Raw genomic sequence first — 26,007 nt, forward strand, 5'->3', positions numbered from 1 at the left:
TGTTCCGTCGTGGAAGTATGGAGTGCTCATAGGGCTGTTTTCAGATCATTGCACTGTGTCTGCAATTTCTCAACTTGTTGCTCGGTCTCTTGTCTTACCAAGACCGCAAGTTGTGGTCCTGGTAGGCCTTACCGTATTGCGTTTGGAAGCTACTCAAATGCGCGAGACAAGACTGGTGTGTCCTCTTGGCATCAGCCACCTCTCTGTCCCTTGCTGCTAACTGCTCTTTTAAATCTCTATTCTCCTTCTCTACTTCGCTCATGTCTACCTCACTACTTCTGTCTCTCTCCTCTATCTCTCTACGGAGCATCTTAACGACCTTCTCTGTGCCTCGCAATTGTGCCAAGCAGGACACGATTGCCATCGGCTTGCGAGCTTTCCCGAAGCTCTTCTTGTGGATCTCTGACAGGTTCTCCCACCAAGTATGTCCTATACTCCCGGGACCTGTTTCCTCATTAGCGCAAAATTCACTCCAAAGGGGCTATCCTTTCCCTTTGAGATATTTCCTGAACTCATCTTCCCAAACGGGACACTGTCCTACTCCACTGGTCGCTGTGACCTCAAATTCCTGGGGGTTCAGAAGGCGTTCCATTGCCTTCATTACCATTTTCTCTATCTAGGTTCTCTACTGAATTTGGAACAGTGGGTGATAAAGTGGTGATGTAAACATGGTTATGGCTTACGCTAATTTCCGGACTACAAAACTCCCGACAGTTTTACGCAACAAAATCTCTCCGGTTTACCTTATATCCCTGTTAGTACGCATGCATTATCACACTTCTGAATCTCGGAGGCTTGATCAGTACTGTTCTTACGCTTGTGGTTTTTCTGTTTCCAATTGGATTCCAATTCAAATTTTGGGTTCTCTCGGAGTGGTTAGGCCACTTCTAAGTCAAGTCCCGTCAGATGTCGCCAGTAAATGTTGCTAACTTGCTGTTGTCTCTTAATTTGGCTCTGTTTAATTACGTTTGCTCAAGAAGTTGGCAGGTATCTTTCGACACCGCCACAAGGTTCAAAACCGAATACTGATCAAAGACTTGATACACCGGTTAGTAAGTTCAAAAGCAATGCTCATTTATTTACACACAGTCAAATCTACTCATGCATAAAACTCTACAACCTAAACTTTCACTATTACTAAAAGCCTATACTTAGCTTCGGGTGCCCACTCAGTCAGAGGAACAATGGCCGTTGCTCGGTTCTGAGGCTGCTGGGTTGAGCTGTGTACAGGATAGCAACTAGGAGCATCTATCTCGTAGCGTGTGTTGACTTGGAACTTACTTGGTCTGGTCTCTCCTCGCTGAGAGCCAAGGCCAAGAGAGTGATCCTCCCTTGGGGAGTCCTTTTTATATCTCAAAAGGGCTTCGCGTGCTTTTGGGCAGGCCTTGAACTTGGCCCCAATTAATTGGGCCGTTTCCCAATTGTCCTTATCGATTTTCCTCCAATAGATGGGTGGGTTCCCTGGTTGCTCGGCGTGTGCTAGGTGGCCATTAGTCTGCTTTGTTTTAGTCTGGCGCCGGGATGCCTGGCTTAGCATTGTTTACCTACACATTGCCTTTTGTTCCCGGGGATGGCTCATTCGTATGTAGATGGCTTAGCAGTACCGGTCCTGTCTGAGAGCTAAGGCTCTAATGAACAGACAGACCTTGCACCTGCTTGCTTTTTCGGTATTGTCCAATTTTCCCTGCATTCTTTGCAAGCGTCCATTTTCTAATCGGGGCGTGGCCATCCCAGATGGCTACAGATATTGCATATTGGAACTTTTATCCTGGATCGTGAATCCTGGATCCGGTTTACTGGATCTTGTATACTGGACCTTGTACACTGGACTTTTCATACTAGACCTTGCATACTAGATCTTTTATCCTGGGTCTTGAATCCTGGATCTGTATACTGGACCTTGCATACTGGACCTTTCATACTGGACCTTGCATACTAGATCTTGTATACTGGATCTTGGATATTGGATCTTGCATGCTGTATTGTGTCTACTTGACCTTGTACACTGGATCTTGCATACTGGATCTTGCATACTGGACCTTGCTTACTGGATCTTGTATACTGGATCCTCTTTACTAATTAGATTTAGATTTATTGTCACATGTACCGAGGTACAGCGAAAAGTATTGTTTTGCGTATAGTCCAGAAAGATCATTCCATACATGGAAAAACATAGGACATACGATAAATACACAATGTAAATGCATAGACATCCAGTGAAGCATATAGAGTATAGCGCTACACAGTAGAGAAGATGCATGGAGAGATCATGTCAATCCATAAGAGGGTCATTCAGGAGTCTGATAACAGTGGGGATGAAGCTGTTTTTGAATCTGTTAGTCTCTGTTCTCAGACTTTTATATGTTCTGCCTACTGGATATCTTCTGGATATCTACAGGATATTGTATACTGAATCTTGCTTACTGGACCTTGCATACTGGATCTTGAATACTGGATCTTCTCTACTCGATCTTGTATACTGGACCTTGCATACTGGAACTTGCATACTGCAAATTGCGTACTGGATCTTGTATCCTACATCTTGTATACTGGATCTTTGTTGCTAACTTTCTCCTTGGTTCAATTGCTCTGTTTTATTACCTTTGCTCTCGAGTCGCCAGGTATCTTTATGATACCGCCACGAGGTTCAAGTCCGAGTAATGATCAATAACCCAATACACCGATTAGTAAGATTCAAATCAAAGCACATTTATTATACACAGTAATCGCTACTCATGCACAAATTCTACGTCTAAGCTACTTCTACAACTAACAGGCTTATACTTAACTTCGGACTGGCCCACCAGGTCAGGGGAACAAATGGCCTTTCGTTCGGGTTCTGAGTCTGCGGGATTCGAAGTTGGTACGGATTGATAGCTAGGAGCGCCTATCTCGTAGCGAGCGTTGAATTAAGATTTACGGGCTTTCGGCGATCACTGCACCGGTCACGGTCAATGTTGGTTTGTGTTGCTGGGTGACCCGGGCAGGACGCAGAGGTGAAGAGGGCTGAAGAGAGAGCGATTTGAACTTGGGGCTCAACTCTTATAGTCCCCAGGGGCTTCCCGCCTTTTGGGGCGGACCCTGTACCTGGTCTCAAGTGATTGGACTTTGTCCCAATCGCTTGGTTCGATTTCTCCAATACTGGAGCGGTTCCCTGATCGATGGGCGGTCTTGAGGTGCTCGTTCACCTCCTTTGTGTTGGCTCTTGCTGGCGCCAAGGAGTCTGGCTTTGCTTTGTGTGTCCAAAATGTTACTTATTGTTCCCGGGGATTGCTCATCAGTATGCAGATGGCTGCTACTTTGTTATGCTGATGGTCGCTGGTATCGATGTTGTCTGGCCTTTTCAGAGGTAAATACACAGCAAACCTGCAGCTGCTGGTTTCTGTCTATGTTGGCTGACCTTCCCATCAGCCTTTGCCGTTCGCCATTTTAAATCGGGAGTTGGGCAATTTAGGTGGCTACACACCCTCCTTGTGATCCTAACGTGAAGTGTGAAGGATCACATAACTACGTTGCTTTCCATTCCCTGACCTGGGGAGCATTTCTTTCATGGCCTCTACACTGACCATAACTATGCAAAAAAAATGTAACTGACAATTCTAAGGGGCGCTATGTCAAACAGGGACATGCATTACAAAACAAAAAAAATCGGGAACCTCTAACTATCCTTAATACACTACTCTCACTTAAACATTTCATCACTCTAACTCCCTCAACCATCCAACAAAATCATAGCAGTTTATACACATTTTTCCTGGCTTGGCAGTCAAGCTCAGGATCGTACAATTGCTCATGAACATTTCTTTCTTTATTTACAATAAAACCGCAAGTGAATGCTCTTTGTTATAGATCGCGGGGGTCGGGGGTCTGGTCGTATCCGAAAATAGGGTCTCTTATCCTATATACCGGGGTGCGAGCGCGGTAGGCTCTCCTTCTCCATTTTCTTCGACGCATAGTCTGCACGATGCAGCAGAGTATCGTCAATACCAGCAAGGATTCTATTACGTAGGACAGGGAGTACCAGGTTATAAACCTGGCACACCAAGATGGTGCGGTGTCGCTGGTGACTGGGCTCTGGGTACTGTGGGGAAGTGAAACATTAACGGCTGGGGGGGCTTGAGATCATGAGGTTAGCATTCACGCGCAACCAAATGTCCATTATCATGATGATGAACCATGTGAAGGAAGTCCTCATGGCTCTTCTCTTTTCTTTTCTTCTCCGGTCCTGGAGCTTCTGGCGTTCTGTGGAAACAAGCATAGTGTCTGTAACTATCTTGGTTTAACATCTCATACAATAGTCTGTCTGTCCTTTAGCGCCAATTACTCCCTTTATAATTGGTCACTATGTGCGAACCCTCATTTTTTTTTCAAAAATTGAATTTTAGGACAAGACACACTTTCAAATAATGAACCAGTGCGAGCCGTCACGCAGACTGCGCAATTTACCATCCAAATGTTTCAGGATGTAAATAGCATGTGGTTGGCAACCTAAGGGTCACCTGAAACAAACCAAAACATTTTGAACTAAAATTTCCAAAATGAGGTGCGTATGGGCCGCGACGGGTAAGAGTTGGATGGAGTCCCCGGGTAGGACGTCTACCAATGCCGTGTCTCTCCTTCCCGAGCGTGGTTGACCAGAGGGGGGTTCCCAGGCAGGGCGGGTCCCAAGCCGTTTCTCCACTGCCTGAGCAACCGACAAGAATGGGCAAGAAATGTAGTCATCGTGGGGGGGCTGCCGTATTGGTTCCTTCCTTGAACCAGAAGAGCAGTTATGAACGGGGGCCTGTGGTCTCTGTCGACAGACGAGTTCCACTGAACTGGCGTCTGAGACCTTAACAAGTCTCTGCAGACAAACTAGTTCCGCTGAACTAGAGTCTGGCCAATAGCAAGTCTCTGTGGGCAAGTCCTCAGAGGTTTCGGCCGAAGAGGCGTGGGGGCGTGAAAAATTTTTTGCTGTCTGATAAACAACATGTAACAAACTTACAAACAACGTAAAACATGCGGCAGGTTCCATCAGAAAGGACACCGTTTCTCCCAAGCGGTTCCTTTAAAACATCACCTGGACACCTCAGTTATCGGTTGCGAACAGGGTCGCAAAGGGGTTCTCGTTTTGGGAGTCAGACTCAAGGTCGTCATCTTCTCTCGGGTGGCAAACTCTTGAGTGTATCAGGGCTGAAAGGGCGGCTTGGTATGATTTGGGGTCGCTCTCGTCGTTTCGGACGAGTCTGTATGAGTTGTCTCTGAGCCGATAGGTGGTGTCTAGTTGTGTGGGGACGGAATCGGGGTCGTCATGGTAGGTCGGTGGTCGGTGGTGGGGTTTGTTCAGGAAAGTGATCATGAAGGGATCACTCGGATCGTAGTCTGATTTGCTGGGTGTGGGTCCTGTTGCATGGGGATAGTAGGGAGGCGCGCTGTGGCTATCGTCCGAGTCACAGTTGCTGTCTCTGCTGCTGTAGTCTGTGGGCGTTCCGGGGCGGAGTGTATATTTCAGGGGTGGAGTCGAGGTCGAGTCCGTGGCTGGGCTGGACGTGTTGGGGGATGGTAGGGTTATGTTGGCTGTGAGCGGGGTGAGGTGTGCTGTGTCGAGCATGACGTGGTGTGCGTGGTTAGACTGTGTTCCATATGCCTTCAGCTGGTTGATATGGAACCACGCAGTCTTTCCGTTGGGATACTTTATCCTGTATACGGAAGGGCTTATTTTGTCCGCAATGGAGTACGGACCCGAGTACTTTGGTGACAGGAATGTGCTGGGGTTGTATACGGAGAGCATGACTTGCTGTCCTACACTGTACTCAGTCGCATGCACTGTCTTGTCGAAACAAGCCTTGCTCTGTTTCTTCCTTGTGCCCAATTTCACTGCGGCTGCTAGCTGAGCCGTTTTAACATTATTCACTAATTGCTCTCCTGCTTTCTCGTGTGTGAGGGCCGTCACTTCGGGGCTGGTCAAGTCTAAACCTAATAAAAATTCTGTGCCATTCATGGGGCGTCCGGTCATGAGGGTGTGTGGGGTGTAACCTGTGGAAGTTGAATTTGTATTACTCAAAAACATCAGCACAAAATGGAGGACTGAGTCCCAAGTGGTGTTGTTTTGCTGGACCATTTTTCTGAGGGTGGATTTTAGGGTCCGATTCATGCTCTCCACGATACCACTCGACTGTGGGTGGTATGCTATGTGGAATTTTTGGGTGATGCCAAATATCGTGAGGACGTTCTGCATGATACGTCCCGTAAAATGTGAACCTTGGTCGGATTCAATGCTGTGGGGGAGTCCCCACCTTGTAAAGATGTGGTGGGTCAAAATCTTGGCTGGGCGCAGATAAGACAATTCTCGGTGCAGTGATTTACATCGTCCTTTAAATTCGGCCACCAATAAAGCTGCTTGAGATGGGCTGTAGTGAGATCAATTCCCTGATGTCCATGACCGTCAAGGAAAAATCAAATCAGTTGATTCCTGTCCTGTTCAGGAACCACATAAAGGGTGTCTTTTAACACCACACCGTCATGTGTGGTCAGAGCATTTTAAAATCTCTCGTAGGGTGCTGGATATTTTCCTTTTAAGATCTCCCTGAGATTACTGTCCTGCTTCTGGGCCTCCACTAGATCCTCGATCTTGGTCTGCGAGACCTGAACTGCAGTCACTGGTGCGCTTTGGCGGGGTGTCCAAAAGTATCCGTGCCTGGAACCTGCTTTAGCCAGTGCGTCGGCTTTCACATTTCCAGGGGGGGAGGAACGATGGTGACTACAAACTTTGACTATCTCAAAAGTCATGTTCTGTGCTCTCTCTAAAATATGACGGAGTAATGGGGCTGAGGGGAGGGGTTTTCCGTCTGCGGAAACATATCCTCTTGCTTTCCACAGGGGCAGGAATTCCGTGAGGCTGTTGCAGAAAAAGAGGCTGTCCGAGTATATGTCTGCTGGGCTGGGGAAGGAATCTGGGTGCTCAACTATATATGCGATGGTCGCAAGCTCTGCTGCCTGCGCGCCTAAGTGTCCGGGAGGTTTTATGGCTATTTCGTCTAGGGCGTCCTCTACATAAATACCGCAACCTGTTATGCGCTTCCCATCCAAGACTGTGGAAGATCCATCCACATATATCTTAATGGGCTCACACATGTCTGTGTGCGGGGGGCTCTGGGTTGAACTACCTATCTTTCTGGGGGGTGTTTTAGCAATAAAGAGGCCTGTGTCGTGGTGTGGAGAGATAATTTCACATTCATGAGGGGTTCCGGGGTACTGTAAGTTGTCGGCTAAAAAGGTGTGATATCCCGTCCCTACAAGAGAAGGGTCAATCTAGCTCCTCTAATCTGGCTTTCTGTACCGTCCTTGAGTCGTCCGTCCAGTAAAAGTTGGGTGGGGTGTGCTCGGTGAGAATTGTGATGGGGTTCAGTCCGGTAATATACGAAAAATACTGCACTGCCCAAAATACTGCGAGCAGGTGCCTCTCACAGGCTGAAAATTCCTGCTCCACAGCATCTAAAATTCTGGAGGCGTAAGCCACGGGCCTTAACTGGTCATGCCGTTCCTGGAGGAGCACGGCCGAAAGGGTGCGGTCTGTGGTCGCTACCTCGATGGCATAAGGGGAAAGCGGGTCTGGAACTTGTAGTGCGGGGGCTGCTCTGAGTGCCTGTTTTAAAGAGTCCACAGCATCCGTATGCTGCGGAAGCCATTCCCAGGGGGCTCCTTTAACTGCCTGTATATCTGCGTCGGCCTGCTTTTCCTCGGGATTCTTGACTGCGGGTTTGCTTTGTATAGATTGCTCCCAAGCGCGGGACAATCTTTTCACTACCCACTTTTCGTTATGGGCCTCCTCTGAGGGATCATAACTCGCGCAAGCTTTCTGTCCTGTTTCGGTGGCATGGGAGATAAGGGTGCGGGTCCATTTGGCCATGTTGTCTGGGGACAAATGGGCATGGTCTAAGTCTCCAAAGACTGCTGCAAAGTGGATCCACAGGCGTCCAGCAAACGCTGTGGGGTGCTCGGATTTCTTTTGCCTGCATTTGTTGAGGCCATCTACGGGGTCACCCCAGTTATACCCGATCGCATCTAGGATCGCGGTATGCATTTCTGCAAGGGTGCCTCCTCCTACATTCTGTGGGTCAGGAAGGGCTGCTGCTACTGAAGGGTCTAAACTTAAAACTGTGAGCTTGACATGCTCTCGCTCATCCAGGCCGTACATGGTCGCCTGATGCTTGATGGTGGCAAAGAAATGGTGGGGGTCTGAGGTTGGGAGGAACGGTGTGATCTTGTTGCACACGTCCTGTAATTGGGTCACTGTTAAGGGGGTGGAGTATAGAAATTCCGCATCGTCCGATGTGGCTGTGCGGTGGGTGGTGACTGGGTTCATTGGAGCCTGAACGATCTGCTCTGTGGGGGGTTGGGGCGCTTTTCTCTTCTGGGGCTTTCCCTGCGCACATGTCCCATGAACATATCTCTGCGCTGTTTCATTCAATTCTTCCCAATCAGGGCCATCTTCCTGATCTAATTTCGCTCAAAAGTTTTCCTGGAAGCCTTTCTGAACTGAAAGCAGCGATTGCAGCTCTGCAATCTGCTTCCGGCACTTTGCGTGATCCAGCCTGCTTTGTCTTTGCTTTGTAGCGGCAGCATGGAGTGTTCTTAACGCTGCCTTTAGGTCGCTGCACTGTCTCTGCAATGCTTCTACCTGTTTTTCTGTTTCTTCACGTACCAGGACTGCACGTTGCGTGTCCTGATTGGCCTTTTCATATTGAGACTGGAAGCTGCTTAAGTGCGCCAGACAAGGCTGGTGAGCACTTTTGGCAGCCTCCACCTCTCCATCTTTTGCTGCCAATTTCCTTCTCAATTCTAAATTCTCTCGCTGCACCTCGCTTACATCAACCTTACTCATTCGATGTATGCCCTCTACTTCTTTCCGGAGCGTCCTAACGACCTCCTCTGTGCCTCGCAATTGTGCCAAGCAGAACACGATTGCCATCGGCTTGCGAGCTTTCCCTAAGCTCTTTTTGTGGATCTCGCTCAGGTTCTCCCACCAAGTATGTCCTATACTCCCGGGGCCTGGTTCCTCGTTGTCACCCAATTCATTCCAAAGGGGCCATCCTTTCCCTTTGAGATATTTCCTGATTTCTTCCTCCCAAATGGGACATTGTCCCACTCTACTGCTGCTGGTCGCTGCGACCGCAAATTCCTTTGGGTTCATGAGGCGTTGCATTGCCTGCATGGCCATCTTTCCTATCCGAACGCTGCTCTTCAAATTTGGGACAGGGGTATTAAGGTGGTGCTGTAAATACGGGTATGGCTTTCGCTACTTTCTAATATACAAACTCCCGACAGTTTTGTCGCAACAAAAAATCTATCAGTTTTACCTTATCGCCATGTTAGTTACGCATGCATACACACACTTCCGAATTATGAGTCAATACTGCTGAAACACTTGTGGTTTTCTGTTTCCAATTGGACCTCTAATTCAAATTCTTGGTTCTCCCGGAGTGGTTTTCCACTTCTAGATCGGGTCCGGCGGAGTCGCCAAACAATGTTGCTAACTTTCTCCTTGGTTCAATTGCTCTGTTTTATTACCTTTGCTCTCGAGTCGCCAGGTATCTTTATGATACCGCCACGAGGTTCAAGTCTGAGTAATGATCAATAACCCAATACACCGATTAGTAAGATTCAAATCAAAGCACATTTATTATACACAGTAATCGCTAATTATGCACAAATTCTACGTCTAAGCTACTTCTACAACTAACAGGCCTATACTTAACTTCGGACTGGCCCACCAGGTCAGGGGAACAAATGGCCTTTCGTTCGGGTACTGAGTCTGCGGGATTCGAAGTTGGTACGGATTGGTAGCTAGGAGCGCCTATCTCGTAGCGAGCGTTGAATTAAGACTTACGGGCTTTCGGCGATCACTGCACCGGTCACGGTCAATGTTGGTTCGTGTTGCTGGGTGACCCGGGCACGATGCAAAGGTGAAGATGGCTGAAGAGAGAGCGATTTGAACTTGGGGCACAACTCTTATAGTCCCCAGGGGCTACCCGCCTTTCGGGGTGGACCCTGTACCTGGTCCCAAGTGATTGGACTTTGTCCCAATCGCTTGGTTCGATTTTCTCCAATACTGGAGCGGTTCCCTGATCGATGGGCGGTCTTGAGGTGCTCGTTCACCTCCTTTGTGTTGACTCCCGCTGGCGCCGAGGAGTCTGGCTTTGCTTTGTGTGTCCAAAATGTTACTTTTTGTTCCGGGGATTGCTCATCAGTATGCAGATGGCTGCTACTTTGTTATGCTGATGGTCGCTGGTATCGATGTTGACTGGCCTTTTCAGAGGTAAATACACAGAAACCTGCAGCTGCTGGTTTCTGCCTATGTTGGCTGACTTTCCCATCAGCTTTTGCGGTTCACCATTTTAAATCGGGAGTTGGCCAATTTAGGTGGCGACATCTTGTATACTGGAACTTGCATAGGGGATATTGTATACTGAATAATGCATACCAGACACTGCATACTGGAACTTGTATCCTGGATCTTGTATACTGGATCTTGCATACTGAATCTTCTTTACTGGATCTTGCATACTGGATCTTGCATACTGGATCTTGCATCCTGGATTGTGTCCTGGATATTTTTTCCTGGAGCTTGTATACCGGATCTTGCATATTAGAACATAGAACATAGAACAGTACAGCACAGTACAGGCCCTTCGGCCCACGATGTTGTGCCGACCATTTATCCTAATCTAAGATCAACCTAACCTACACCCCTTCAATTTACTGCTGTCCATGTGTCTTGGATCTTGTATGCTGGATATTGAATACTGAATCTTGCATACTGGATCTTGTATACTGGACCTGGTGTACTGGATCCTGCATATTGGAACATGCATATTGGATCTCATATACTGGTTCTAGCATTATGGATCTTGCATACTGGGGTATTGCATACTGGATCTTGCACACTGTATCTTGTGTATTGGATCCTATTTGCTGTATTTTGCACTGAATTTTGTATACTGGATCTTGCATACTGGATCTTGTTATACTGGAGCTTGTATACTAGATTGTGTAGACTGGAACTTGATACTGGAGCTTATACACCAGATCTTGGACACCAGATCTTGTAAAGTGGACCTTTTGGCTCTAGATCTTGTATACTGAATCTTGCAAACTGACTCTTGTGTACTGGATCTTGTTTCTTGGTTCTTGTTTACTGGATCTAGCATTCTGAATCTTTTATGCTGGATCTTGCATACCGGAGGGTACTGTGTACTGGACTTTGCACACTGTATCTTGTATATTGCATCTTGCACACTGCATTCTGTTTGCTGTATTTTGCGTACTGTATCCTGAGCACTGGATTTTGTATATTGGATTTTGTGTGCCGGATCTTGTATACTGGTTCTTGTTTATGGGATCTTGCATGCTGGATCTTGCAGACTGGATCTTTTGTACCAGATCTTGTGTACTGGACCTTCATCAGTTAATGGAATGTAAGCAATCATGTCATGTGCCAGTTGCTCCTTTCATTCAGCTATGTGGGCTGGTTTAGCACAGGGCTAAATTTCCGGCTTTGAAAGCAGACCAAGCCAGGCCAGCAGCATGGTTCAATTCCCGTACCAGCCTCCCCAAGCAGGCGCTGGAATGTGGCAACTAGGGGCTTTTCACAGTAACTTCATTTGAAGCCTACTTGTGACAATAAGTGATATTCATTAAATTCTTATTGCTGCTTGCACAAAGTGTTTGAACAGTCTCAAATGGCGGTTCCTGTGAGCTTCCCAGTTGTAAACAGCTTGCAAGTCTCCCCGATGGCTGGTTCATGTTTTATTTGAAGGCGTATATATGCTGGAGAAAATATTTACTCACGACAGGCTGACAAGACTTTGCTTTGTCATTGATGGCCTGACTGCCATTAACACAAGGACCGCCCTCGTTGCAACGTTTAAACATGTGATCGGGCCAACGATTGTAAAATTTAATTGTCCCAGCTCTGCTCTGACCAGGGCTTCATTTACTTCACAAGCATGGCCAACGAGAAAGCTTCACATATCTTCACATATCCCCACAATATCTTCACTGCCTTGGTCGCACAACGCACTTTGAATATTTTCTCAGTCTTTTGATGATTTTCAGAAGCAGTTCAGAAGCCTGTACGATGACCTACCAGGAGCCACTCTATCAGTTATATCATAGCTGCCACTATTGATAGATAAGTGTCAGCCATGACTTGGTTATAGTTTCAAGTTCCACTCTCGGCTCCTGAGCACATAGCCGAGGTTCATATTCCAGTGTTGCACTGAGGGAGTGCTGTACTGTCACAAGTGTGGTCATTTGGATAAGACATTAAAACAAAGTCCTGAGGATAGGGTGGGGGAGGGGGCCAAGGAATTATGCTCTTTCAGAGGATTGATGCAGTCTCAATGGGCCAAATGGCCTCCTTCTGCACTGTAGGGATTTCACGTCAGGTGAATGTGAAAGATCCCACTGCATTATTTCAAGGATGAGCAAGGAAATTCTCTCTACTGCTTAGGTTCTTCTTTGTCCTTCAACCAACATCATTAAAGCAGATACATTTATAATTAATCCCTTTGCAGTTTGAAGGACTGTGTAAATTAAAATTGTTTGACTATCACATTTTCCATATTATATCAGTGATTGAGCATCAAAATTACTTTGATGAATTGCCATCAGAACAGATGGAAGGACATTGACCTGAAATGTTAACTCTGTTTCTCTCTCCACATATGCTGTCCAACCTGCTGAATATTTCCAGCATTTACTGTTTTTCTTTGAAGTGCAGGTTAGGTGGAACGGTCAAGCTAAAATTGCACGTTCGTGCCCAAAGAGGTGCAGGTTAGGTGGAATGGTCAAGCTTCTATGATTTTCAGCATCCGATTTCAATGGATGGAAAGCACTTTTGGATGCCCTGAAATCATGAAAGGCTCAACCCCACTTTAAACTGATTTAGATTCCCCTTCTTATCAGGAACACACTAGAGAGTAACATTACTAAAATATAAAGAGAAATTAACAGTCGTTTTTCTATTTATTAATTTTCAGGATGTGGGCTAGTAAACGCCTTGAGAAGGTGGCGGTGAGTGGCCTTCTTGAACCACTGCAGTCAGTGTGGTCTTGAGTTCCAGGTTTCTGGCCTAGTGACAAAGGAATGCTGAGATCTAAGCCAGGATGGTATGTGACTGGCAGGGGACATGTAGGTGGTGGTATTCCTATGCACCTGCTGCCCTTGTTCTTCTAGGTTAGTATTTTCCAATAGGATTTCAATGTTCATCATATCGGCATGATACTAAAAAATGCCCAATTAACAAAACAAAGCAGCAATCTTTTCAAAATAGGTTTGAGGTTTTAAACCATCAACAACCACAACTGAAACACTCACTGCCAGAGCCAAGGTTATAGAGACATAGAGTCAGACAGTACAGAAGAGGCCCTTCAGCCCATCAAGTCTGCACTGACAAAACTACACCATATCTACACAAAGCCCACTTTCCAGCACTTGGCCCATTGGAATGGTATGACATTTCAAGTGCTCATCCATGTAATTTTTAAAGGCTGTGAGGTTTACACACTACCCAGGTGGACCCATGCAAAACCATCTTTTGCATTGAGTTTAATATCATTAACAGCGTGGACATTTCAAAATGCTCCATCCCTCTTAGGCGGAAGTCTCGCAGGCGTAAATTATTAAAAATATTTACAAGTGGGGCTTGGGTGCCATGGTTGCAGAGGGGGAGTGGGAAGTTTAAAAGATTGTTGGGTTTGATAGGGGGGTTGCTGCCCAGGCCGGGGCCAGTAGAGGGGAACGACTTGGTGCCAAAACGGTGGTTTCGAGGTATCGCCCTTGGGACTGGGGTGGCCTGGTTCAGACCACCATTGCTGCAGTATCTGTTTTAAGCAAACTCCTCTGGTGCTACTTAAAGGCTGCTCACATTCCTGAGTGCTGTCTGAATCCTTTGAATGCTCAGAGAGCCTCTGGTCACCTGGGAGTCCAACAAGGCCATCCCTCTGGACACCCTCATACCCCAGCTCAATCAGAGGCCCAACAGGTGTTGGCACTCCTCAGAAACACTGCCCCACTGCTGAGGAAGCAGAATATTAGCAGAGCTCATCCCAACCAAAGGTCACTTACACCTTGGCCTTTGGAATCCTCCCTGGTTCTCTGCCTCAGGATCACCAGCTACCACTACCCTGCCCTGTCCATGACCACCCATATATCTCTAATGGCCTGAGAGACACCCAGCCCTCTGAGGTGCCATCATGCCTGGTCCACGATTGTGGAAATCAGTACTAAATGGCTTGGCCGTTGACTCCCAGGAACCCGGTGAATATGATGTCCGAATATTTAAATGAGCCTAATGGCTCTAATGCAGACATGGGGACAACATGCAAACTCCACATAGATAATCAGCAATGCTGGAATCGGTGAACCCGGGTCCCTGGCACGGTGAAGCAGCAGTACTAACTATTGTGCCACCATGCCAACTGCAATTGTCACGTTTATGTTCCGCCATAACCCCAAAACTTGAACATTGCTGGTAGGGTCGAGAACCAGAGGACACTGATTTACTGTGAATGACAAAAGAACCAATGTGATGAGGAAAATCTTTCCAAAGCAGTGAGTAGTTGGGATATGGAATGCACTGCCTGAGAGGGTGGTGGCGGCAGGTTCAATCATGGCTTCCAAAAACCACAGAGGAGAAATAAATGGCGAGGGGAAAGAATTTGCAGGGCCATGGGGAAAAGGTAGAGGAATGGGACTAGCCGAGTTTATCTGACAGAGAGCCAACTCTGGATGATGGGCTGAATGGTCTCCTTCGGTGCTGTAACCATTCTGGGATTCTGTTCAATGAGAGATTGCATTGAGATAAGAACATAAGAAGCAGGAGTAGGCCATTCGGTCCCTCAAGCCTGCTCCGCCACTCAATTTATTGCCCAACCCTAGTTCCCTTGAGCAAGTGGTGGTGAGCTGCCTTCTTGAATCGCTGTGGTCCATGTAGTGTAGGGACACCCACAGTGCTGTTAGGGAGTAGGGAGTGTGTTCCATGATTTTGGCGCAGCGACAGCGAAGGAATGGCCGGTATATTTCCAAGTCAGGGTGGTGAGTGATTTGGAGGGGAGCCTCTAGGTGGTGGTGTTCCCAGGAATCTGCTGCTCTTGCCCTTCTAGATGGTAGTGGTTGTACGTTTGGAAGGTGCTGCCTAAGGAGCCTTGCGAGTTCCTGCAGTGCTTCTTATAGATGGTACACACGGCTTTCACTGTCACTGTTCATCGGTGTTGGAGGAAGTGAACATTTGTGGGAGGAATGTTGATCATTGGGCTGTTTGATCCTGGATAGTGTCGAGCTTCTTGAGTGTTGTTAGAGCTGCACTCATCTAGGCAAGTGGAGAGTATGCCATCACACTCCCAAAGTGTGCCTTTTAGATAGTGGAGAGGTTTTGGGAAGTCAAGCATTGAGTTACATGTTGCAGGATTCCTAGCCTTTGACATGTTCTTGTAGCCACAGTATTTAGACGGATGGTCCAGTTCAGTTTCTCCATCTTAACTGAGAGACCACTGTCATGTGAGAGTACCTTTAAGAAATGGGTGTTTATAAATGGGTGTCTATATAAATATCTGTAGTGAGAGTACCTTTAAGAAATGGGTGTTTAGTACTGCAGTGGTGTCCGAGAGTGGGTGGAGCTGGGCTGTCTGTCAGCTTTCTACTTTCGTTTTTGAGCAGGCTGCAGTGTGTGTTTTAGTTTTGTATTCAGAGCTGGATAGCTGCAGTCACAGCCAGAAGGTGTATGAATCACTCTTTGTAATCGAAAGACTGTAAATCGATCCTGGTGATTTAAAACTAATAACAATAGTGACTTTAACCTGATGTGCATCTGTTGAAAGGTGTTTTAATTCTCATGGATGTTGAAAGGAAAGCTTAAAGGATTACTTAGTGTTATATTCTTTGGGGGTTGTATTTGAATTGATAGTTGCTAAGAAGTTCACTGTATGTTTTAAAAAGGTTAACTTGAGTTCATAGAATAAACATTGCTTTGCTTTAACAAATTATTTTCCATTTCTGCTGTACCACACCTGTAGAGTGGGCCGTGTGCTCCCTGTCATGATATGCAGACATGCAGATAATGATATACAGACAGGCACAGACAGGCAGCCAATGAACACAGAGAACAGGACATGGCCAATGAGCAGGCAGGACACTCAGGCGTGGTATCTCACTATAGAAGGCTTGAGGCGCTCACACTCTGCCTCTTTCCACTGATGAACATCTACAGAGTGAGTCAGGGTGAATTTACAGTATCACACCTCCAGCACATGGCTGAGAGCTAGTCTGGTTCAGTCAGACAGAGTAACCACATTTAGGTTACTCCCCGGAGCGGAGAAACTACGTCATCTTCTTCACAGCCTTCAACACGTCATTGATGACGATGAACATCTTGCCAAGGTCATCCCCACACCCCCACTACTTGCCTTCAAACAACCGAGCAACCTCAAACGAACCATTGTTTGCAGCAAACTACCCAGTCTTCAGAACAGTGACCACGACACCACACAACCCTGCCATGGCAATCTCTGCAAGACGTGCCAGATCATCGACATGGATACCACTATTACACGTGAGAACACCACCCACCAGGTACGTGGTACATACTCGTGCGACTCGGCCAACGTTGTCTACCTCATACGCTGCAGGAAAGGATGTCCCGAAGCGTGGTACATTGGCGAGACCATGCAGACGCTGCGACAATGAATGAACGGACATCGCGCAACAATCACCAGGCAGGAATGTTCCCTTCCAGTCGGGGAACACTTCAGCAGTCAAGGGCATTCAGCCTCTGATCTCCGGGTAAGCGTTCTCCAAGGCGGCCTTCAGGACGCGCGACAACGCAGAATCGCCGAGCAGAAACTTATAGCCAAGTTCCGCACACATGAGTGCGGCCTCAACCGGGACCTGGGATTCATGTCGCATTACATTCATCCCCCACCATCTGGCCTGCGAAATCCTACCAACTGTCCTGGCTTGATGCAATTCACACCTCTTTAACCTGGGGTCACCCCATCTCTGGATCTGTAAAGATTTAATCACCTGCTAATGGTCGCATTCCAAGCATTGTTTGGCATCTTTGAATTTGTCTATATATGTGTTTCTGGAACATACCTCTTCATTCACCTGAGGAAGGAGCAGCGCTCCGAAAGCTAGTGACATCGAAACAAACCTGTTGGACTTTAACCTGGTGTTGTAAGACTTCTTACTGTGCTCACCCCAGTCCAACGCCGGCATCTCCACATCACATTTAGGTTAGCAGAGAGTTGAACTCATAGAGAACTGTGCTAACTGTGCTACTGGTTCAATAAATCAGATTGAACTAACTTCAAGGTCTGGCGTATCTTTTGGTTAAAGCTGCATCCAGTTGCAGCCTGTGTTATCCCAGAGTACATAACACAACACTCCCCAAACCACAATCTATTAAAAGTTGTGGGTCAGGGGAACTCCATGATACACTTTGGGGTTCTCTGAACCCTGGCCCATAACAAATTGGGGGCTCGAGGGGGGATAAAAGTCTATCTATTGGATTGGCTTAGTGAATTTAAAGACAGTGAGGGGTGAGCATATTGTGGTTGCTTTTCAGGTGTGGTATTCTAGTTTAAGTAGGGAGTGTGTTGTGGACAATGGCTCTTTCAGAGGCTCAGAAGTTTTTTGGGGTGGAGACGGTCACACGCAGTACCTTATGGGCAGAGACTAAAAGCAGACTGTTAGATTTGGCAAAAACATTGCAGTTAACATTACCTGACAAAATGCGAAAAGATGAGGTAATTATGGTGATGGCTTAGCATTTAAAGTTGCCTGAGATACAGTTTGACTCATTGGAAATGGCAAAAGTTCGGTTGCAAGTTAAACATATGGAACATGAGAAAGAATTAAAGCAGCTTGAATATGAAAGAGATAGAGAGGAAAAAGAAAGAGAGAGAGAAAGAGATAGAGAGGAAAAAGAAAGAGAGAGAGGAAAAAGAAAAGGAGAGAGAAGAAAGGAGAAAAGAAAGAGTAGCCCTAGCAGAACAAAAAGAAGGAGAAAGGGAAATACAGATCAGGGAAAAAGATAAAGAGAGAGTTTGAACTTCAGAAAATGGCCATGAAACATGACAGTCAGTTAAAATTGACAGACGTAAAGGGAAACGTACAGTTGGATGATAGTGATAAGGATAGTGAGAAAGAGCGTCAAAGTCGAAGGCTTGGTGGGAATCGATTTAAATTTGTCCAAGCATTGCCAAGGTTTGACGCGAAGGAGGGAGAAGCCTTTTTCATTTCATTTGCGAAGGTGGCTAAACAAATGAAATGGCCACAGGACATGTGGGTATTACTGATTCAAACAAAGCTGGTATGTAGAGCTATTGAAGTGTTTGCATCACTACCGGAGGAGGTATCTGGGATGGATGAGGAGGTGAAAAAATCCATCTTAGGCGCATATGAATTAGTGCCTGAAGCCTACAGACAAAGGTTTAGAAATTTAAGGAAAGAATTTGGTCAAACAACATGGAGTTTGAAAGGATCAAACAGAGTAATTTTGATAGGTGGATAAGGGCTTTGAAAATAGACAAAACTTATGAAGCTCTCAGAGAAATTATACTTTTGGAGGAGTTTAAAAATTCAATTCCTGATGTAGTGAGAACTCATGTAGAAGAGCATAAGGTTAAAACTGCGAGATTAGCAGCAGAAATGGCAGATGATTATGAATTAGTTCATAAATCAAAGCTTGGTTTCCGACATCAGTTTCAGCCTGTGAGGGATAGAAACTGGGGGCATGAGAAATACTCAAGTGGTAAAGGTAAAGATGATCTGATGGGAGACAATACGGGGAGTGTACTTCAGACTAAAAAAGAAATCCAGGAGGGTGGAAGAGACATGAAAAGTTTCAAATGTTTACACTGTAATAAACTAGGCCATGTAAAGTCACAGTGTTGGTGGTTGAAGAAAAGCACTGGGAAGGCTGATGTGGTAAAACAGGATAAGACAGTGGGGTTTGTTAAAGTGGGAAAGGAAAGGCCAAGTGAAGCGAAGGAGGTACAAAAGATTGTACAGCCTGATCAAGAGGTGATTGATAAGAAGGTGCCAGATCTCTTTAAAGAATTTACTTGTGTGGGTAAAGTTTACTCATGTCTATCAGGAGGAGCAAGTAAAGAAGTCACAATTTTAAGGGAAAAGGGAGCTAGTCAATATTTAACGGTAAGAGATGAGGAGCTATGTAGTTTGGGAAGAATGTTGCCAGAAAAGGTGGTAATATGTGGAATTCAGGGTGAGAGGAGTAGCGTTCCATTACATAAGGTAAGATTGGAAAGTCCAGTGAAAAGTGGTGAAGTGGTAGTAGGAGTAATAGAGAAACTATCTTGTCCAGGAATACAGTTTATCATGGGTAATGATATAGCTGGATCACAGGTGGGAGTGATGCCTACTGTGGTTGATAAGCCAGTGGAAAATCAGACAAGTGAAGTGTTGAAGGATGAATGTCCTGGGATTTTTCCGGATTGTGTAGTATCAAGGTCGCAAAGTCACAGGTTAAGACAAGAGGAGAAATCAAAGAGTGAAGATGAAGTTGAAGTGCAATTATCAGAAATGATTTTTGATCAGATGGTTGGAAAAGAACAGGTGGAGGATGAGGCAGATATTTTTAGTTCAGGAAAATTGGCGGAGTTACAACAGAAAGATATAGAAATAAAACGGATGTATCAGAAAGCATATACGGAAGAGGAATCTGCATGTATACCAGAGTGTTATTACCGCAAAAGGGGTGTCTTGATGAGAAAATGGAGACCTTTACATATGCAGGCGGATGAAAAGTGGGCAGAAGTTCATCAAGTAGTATTGCCGGTAGGGTATAGAAAGGAGGTGTTGCACATGAGATACCAGTGGGAGGTCATTTGGGAATAAGGAAAACTCAAGCTAAAATACAAAAACATTCTTATTGGCCTGGACTACATAAAGATGTAGTTAAATTTTGTCAATCATGTCACACATATCAAGTGATAGGGAAACCTCAGGCAGTGATTAAACTAGCACCCTTAATACCTATTCCAGCATTTGAGGAACCTTTTACAAGGGTCCTAATTGATTGCGTAGGACTGCTTCCTAAAATAAACAGTGGGACTCAATACCTTTTGACGATAATGGATGTGTCTACTCGGTTTCCGGAGGCCATTCCAGTACGTAATATTACAGCTAAAAAGATTGTGGAGGAGTTACTTAAATTCTTTACTAGATGTGGACTACCCATAGAAATACAGTCGGATCAATGACCAAATTTTACCTCAAGATTATTCAAAGAAGTTATGGATAGTTTCGGAATAAAACAATTTAAATCAACTGCGTACCATCCAGAATCGCAGGGAGCGTTAGAAAGGTGGCATCAGACATTAAAGACAATGTTGATGGCTTATTGTCAAGATTATCCAGAGGATTGGGATAAAGGAATTCCTTCCGTACTGTTTGTAATTAGGGATGCACCTAATGAATCAACCAAATTTAGTCCTTTTGAACTAATTTTTGTTCATGAGGTGAGAGGACCACTTAAATTGATTAAGGAAAAATTGGTGAGTGAGAAATCGGAAATTACATTGTTGGATTACGTGTCAAATTTCAGGGAACGATTAAATAGGGCAGGTGAATTGGCTAGACAACATTTAAATGTTGCACAAAATGTGATGAAATGGGTAGCGGACAAGAAATCCAAAGTTCGTAGTTTTGCCAGTGGAGATAAAGTTTTAGTATTGTTACCAGTGGTAGGTGAACCTTTAAAAGCAAGGTTTTGTCGACCTTATCAGATTGAAAGGAAATTAAGTGAGGTGAATTATGTGGTAAAAACACCGGATAGAAGGAAAACTCACCGAGTGTGTCATGTGAATATGCTTAAAAGGTACTTTGAAAGGGAAGGAGAGAAAAAGGAGGTTTTAATAATTCTAACTCAAAGTCACAAACCAAATCCAGATGACTGTGAATTTGACATACCTCAAATTAAATTGGAAAACGAGGATGTTCTTAAAAATTGGGATAAATTGTTGAGTTACCTTCCAGAGGATAAACGAACTGACCTGAAACGGTTATTTTTAAAAAAATATATTTTATTGAAATTTTTTTCCAAACAACAATTTTTTCCCTCTTACAAAGCAAACGTAACAGTAAAGAAATTTTTTAACAATACACAAGTAACTAAACCCCATAATCATTTGACATAAACTAAACTAAAAACCCCACCCCCCCCTCCCCCCTGGGTTGCTGCTGCTGGTCATCTGTCTTCCCTCTAACGTTCCCCTAGGTAGTCAAGAAATGGCTGCCACCGCCTGGTGAACCCTTGAGCCGATCCTCTCAGGGCAAACTTTATCTGCTCCAATTTAATGAACCCCGCCATATAATTTACCCAGGCCTCCAGTCCGGGGGGTTTCGCCTCCTTCCACATGAGTAGGATCCTGCGCCGGGCTACTAGGGACGCAAAGGCCACAACGTCGGCCTCTTTCGCCTCCTGCACTCCCGGCTCATCCGCAACTCCAAATAGAGCTAACCCCCAGCCTGGTTTGACCCGGGCCTTCACCACCTTCGAAATCACTCCCGTCACTCCCTTCCAATACCCTTCCAGTGCCGGACACGCCCAAAACATATGTGCGTGGTTTGCCGGGCTCCCGCCACACCTCCCACATTTGTCCTCCACTCCGAAGAACCTGCTCAATCTTGCTCCCGTTATGTGTGCTCTATGTAGCACCTTAAATTGAATCAGGCTAAGCCTGGCGCATGAGGAAGAGGAATTTACCCTGCTTAGGGCATCAGCCCACATACCCTCCTCTATCTCCTCCCCTAATTCTTCTTCCCACTTTCCTTTTAGTTCGCCCACCGACTCCTCCCCCTCTTCCCTCATCTCTCGGTATATCTCTGACACCTTGCCCTCTCCGACCCACACCCCTGAAAGCACTCTGTCCTGAATCCCCTGTGTCGGGAGCAACGGAAATTCCCTCGCCTGTTGTCTGGTAAACGCCCTCACCTGCATATATCTCAAGAAGTTTCCCCGGGGCAACTTATACTTTTCCTCCAATGCTCCCAAGCTCACAAAGGTCCCATCTATAAATAAATCTCCCACCCTCCTAATTCCCAACTGGTGCCAGCTCTGAAATCCTCCATCCAATCTTCCTGGGGCGAACCTATGGTTGTTCCTAATTGGGGACCCCACCAGGGCACCCCGCACTCCTCTCTGTCGCTTCCATTGTCCCCAGATATTCAGTGTTGCCGCCACCACCGGGTTCGTGGTAAACCTTTTTGGCGAGAACGGTAGCGGCGCCGTCACCAGCGCCTCTAAACTCGTCCCTTTACAGGACTTTCTCTCCAGTCTTTTCCACGCTGCTCCCTCACCCTCCATCATCCATTTACGTATCATTGCCACATTAGCGGCCCAATAGTAATCGCCCAAGTTCGGTAGTGCCAATCCTCCTCTGTCCCTACTACGCTGAAGGAACCCCCTCCTCACTCTCGGAACTTTCCCTGCCCACACGAAGCTTGTGATGCTCCTGTCTATTTTATTAAGAAAGGTCTTAGTGATTAGTATAGGGAGACATTGAAATACAAATAAGAACCTCAGGAGGACCATCATCTTAATTGCTTGCACCCTGCCCGCCAGCGACAGAGGCTTCATGTCCCACCTCTTGAAGTCCTCCTCCATTTGTTCTACCAGCCGTGTCAGATTAAGTCTGTGCAAGGTTCCCCAGCTCCTAGCGATCTGAATCCCCAGGTATCAGAAGTTTCTTTCCACTTTCCTTAGAGGCAGGCCTTCTATCTCTCTACTCTGGTCCCCTGGATGTATCACAAATAATTCGCTCTTCCCCATGTTTAGCCTATACCCCGAGAAATCCCCGAATTCCCTCAACATTCGCATAACCTCTATCATCCCCCCCGCTGGGTCCGACACGTATAACAATAGGTCATCTGCGTATAACGAGACTCGGTGTTCTTCTCCCCCTCTAATCACCCCTCTCCATTTCCTGGAGTCTCTCAACGCCATGGCCAGAGGTTCAATTGCCAACGCGAACAACAATGGAGACAGCGGGCATCCCTGTCTTGTTCCCCTATATAGTCGGAAATACTCCGATCTTTGTCGCCCCGTAACTACACTTGCTGTTGGAGCCCCATAAAGAAGTTTAACCCAGCTAATAAACCCGTTCCCGAACCCAAACCGCCTTAACACTTCCCATAAATACTCCCACTCCACCCTATCAAATGCCTTCTCTGCATCCATTGCCGCCACTATCTCTGCCTCCCCCTCCACTGGGGGCATCATTATCACCCCTAATAGTCGTCGCACGTTAACATTCAGTTGTCTCCCTTTTACAAACCCTGTCTGGTCTTCGTGCACCACCCCCAGGACACAGTCCTCTATCCTCGATGCCAGTACCTTTGCCAACAATTTGGCGTCCACGTTCAATAATGAAATAGGTCTATAGGACCTGTACTGCAACGGATCTTTATCCCTCTTCAAAATTAGCGATATCGTCGCCTCCGACATCATCAGGGGTAAAGTCCCTCCTTCCCTGGCCTCATTGAACGTCCTCACCATCAACGGGGCCAACAAGTCCACATATTTTCTGTAATATTCCACCGGGAACCTGTCTGGTCCTGGAGCCTTCCCTGCTTGCATGCTTCCCAGTCCCTTAATAACCTCGTCCACCCCAATCGGTGCCCCCAGGCCTGCCACCTCCTGCTCCTCCACTTTCGGGAACCTCAATTGGTCCAGGAACTGCCGCATCCCCTGCTCTCCCCCTGGGGGTTGAGACCTATACAGTCCCTCAGAGAAGGTCTTGAACACCTCATTTATCTTTCCTGCCCTTCGCACCGTCTCCCTTTTTGTCTCTAATTCCTCCTATCTCCCTCGCTGCTGTCCTCTTTCGCAATTGATGAGCCAACAGGCGACTAGCCTTTTCCCCATATTCATACCTCCTCCCCTGTGCCTTCCTCCACAGTACCTCCGCCTTTCTGGTGGTCAGAAGGTCAAACTCTGTCTGGAGTCGTCTCCTCTCCCTGTACAGTCCCTCCTCCGGGGTCTCTGCAAATTCCCTATCCACCCTTAAAATCTCCCCCAGTAATCTTTCCCTTTCCTTGGCCTCTGTTTTCCTTTTGTGGGCCCCAATGGAGATCAGCTCTCCTCTGACCACCGCTTTTAGTGCTTCCCATACCACTCCCACAGGGACCTCGCCGTTGTCATTGACCTCCAGGTATCTCTCAATACACCCCTGCACTCTTGCACACACTCCCTCATCCGCCATCAATCCCACATCTAATCGCCAGAGTGCTCTCTGCTCCCTTTCCTCTCCTAATTCCAGGTCCACCCAATGTGGGGCATGGTCCGAAACCGCTATGGCTGAATACTCAGCTTCTTCCACCCTAGAGATCAACGACCTTCCCAAAACAAAAAAATCTATCCGGGAGTACACTTTATGGACATGGGAGAAGAAGGAGAACTCCCTAGCCCTAGGTCTAAGAAATCGCCATGGATCCACTCCCCCCATTTGGTCCATAAACCCCTTAAGTACCTTGGCTGCTGCCGGCCTTCTTCCGGTCCTTGATCTGGATCTATCTAGCCCCGGGTCCAGCACAGTATTAAAGTCCCCTCCTAAAATCAAGTTTCATACCTCCAGGTCCGGTATACGCCCCAGCATCCGCCTCATAAATCCCGCATCGTCCCAGTTTGGGGCATACACATTAACCAACACGACCTCCATTCCCTCCAGCCTGCCACTCACCATTACATATCTACCTCCACTATCTGCTACGATGTTCTTTGCTTCAAATGCTACCTGTTTCCCCACCAAAATGGCCACCCCTCTGTTCTTTGCGTCTAGTCCTGAGTGGAACACCTGTCCCACCCATCCTTCCCTTAACCGAACTTGGTCCGCCACCTTTAGGTGCGTCTCTTGGAGCATAACCACGTCTGCCCTTAGTCCTTTCAAACGCGCGAGCACTCGGGCCCTTTTTAGCGGTCCGTTCAGGCCTCTCACGTTCCACGTGATCAGCCTCACTAGGGGGCTACCTGCCCCCCTCCCGTGTCGACTAGCCATTACCTTCTCTAGGCCAGTTCCATATCCCGCCTCCGCGCTCCCACTCGCTCCCCCAGCGTCGCACACCATCCCCGTCCACCCACTCTTTAGCCATTTCCTTTTGGATTTCCGCAGCAGCAACCCAGTTGTCCCCCCCCCCCCCCCCCGCTAGATCTCTTTCTAGCGTGATTGCTCCCCCCATCCCCCCATATTACTTCCGTAAGTCAGCTGACTTCAACTGACCCCGGCTACTCCTGCTCACTCCTCGACCCCCCCGTGTGGGGAACTCCTATCCGCCTTGCGCCTGTCTTCCCACCATATTCTTTCTGGCGCGGGAACATCCCTTTACCTGACCCGCCTCTTATGGCGCAGCTCCCTTTCCCCTCCCCCTCCCCTTCCCCATCCTCCAACTATGTCCCGTCTTTCCCCCCTCACCGGCACCCACATTTCCCAATGTCTCCCCCCTTCCCAATTTACTTCTCAATTAATTTCAACCATAACATTAACAATAACATTTCCTGCGGCATCAGTCCCTCAGTTCCGATCCAATTTCTCCTCTTTAATAAAGGTCCATGCTTCCTCTGCCCTCTCGAAATAATGGTGTCTCTCCTGATACGTGACCCATAGTCTTGCCGGCTGCAGCATCCCGAACGTCACCTTCCTTTTATGCAACACCTCTTTGGCTCGGTTAAAGCTCGCCCTCCTTCTCACCACCTCCGCACTCCAATCCTGGTACACCCGTACCACTGCATTCTCCCATCTGCTACTCCGCACCTTTTTAGCCCATCTCAGGACCTCTTCTCTATCCTTAAGGCGGTGAAATCGCACGATTATCGCCCTGGGTGGTTCTCCCGCTTTTGGTCTTCTCGCCGGGATCCGATGTGCCCACTCCACCTCCAAGGGGCCCGTCGGGGCCTCAGCACCCATCAGTGAGCTCAGCATCGTACTTGCATAAGCTCCACAGTCCACT

The sequence above is a fragment of the Scyliorhinus torazame genome, chromosome 16 (genome assembly GCF_047496885.1).
Source record: "Scyliorhinus torazame isolate Kashiwa2021f chromosome 16, sScyTor2.1, whole genome shotgun sequence".
NCBI lineage: Eukaryota > Metazoa > Chordata > Chondrichthyes > Carcharhiniformes > Scyliorhinidae > Scyliorhinus > Scyliorhinus torazame.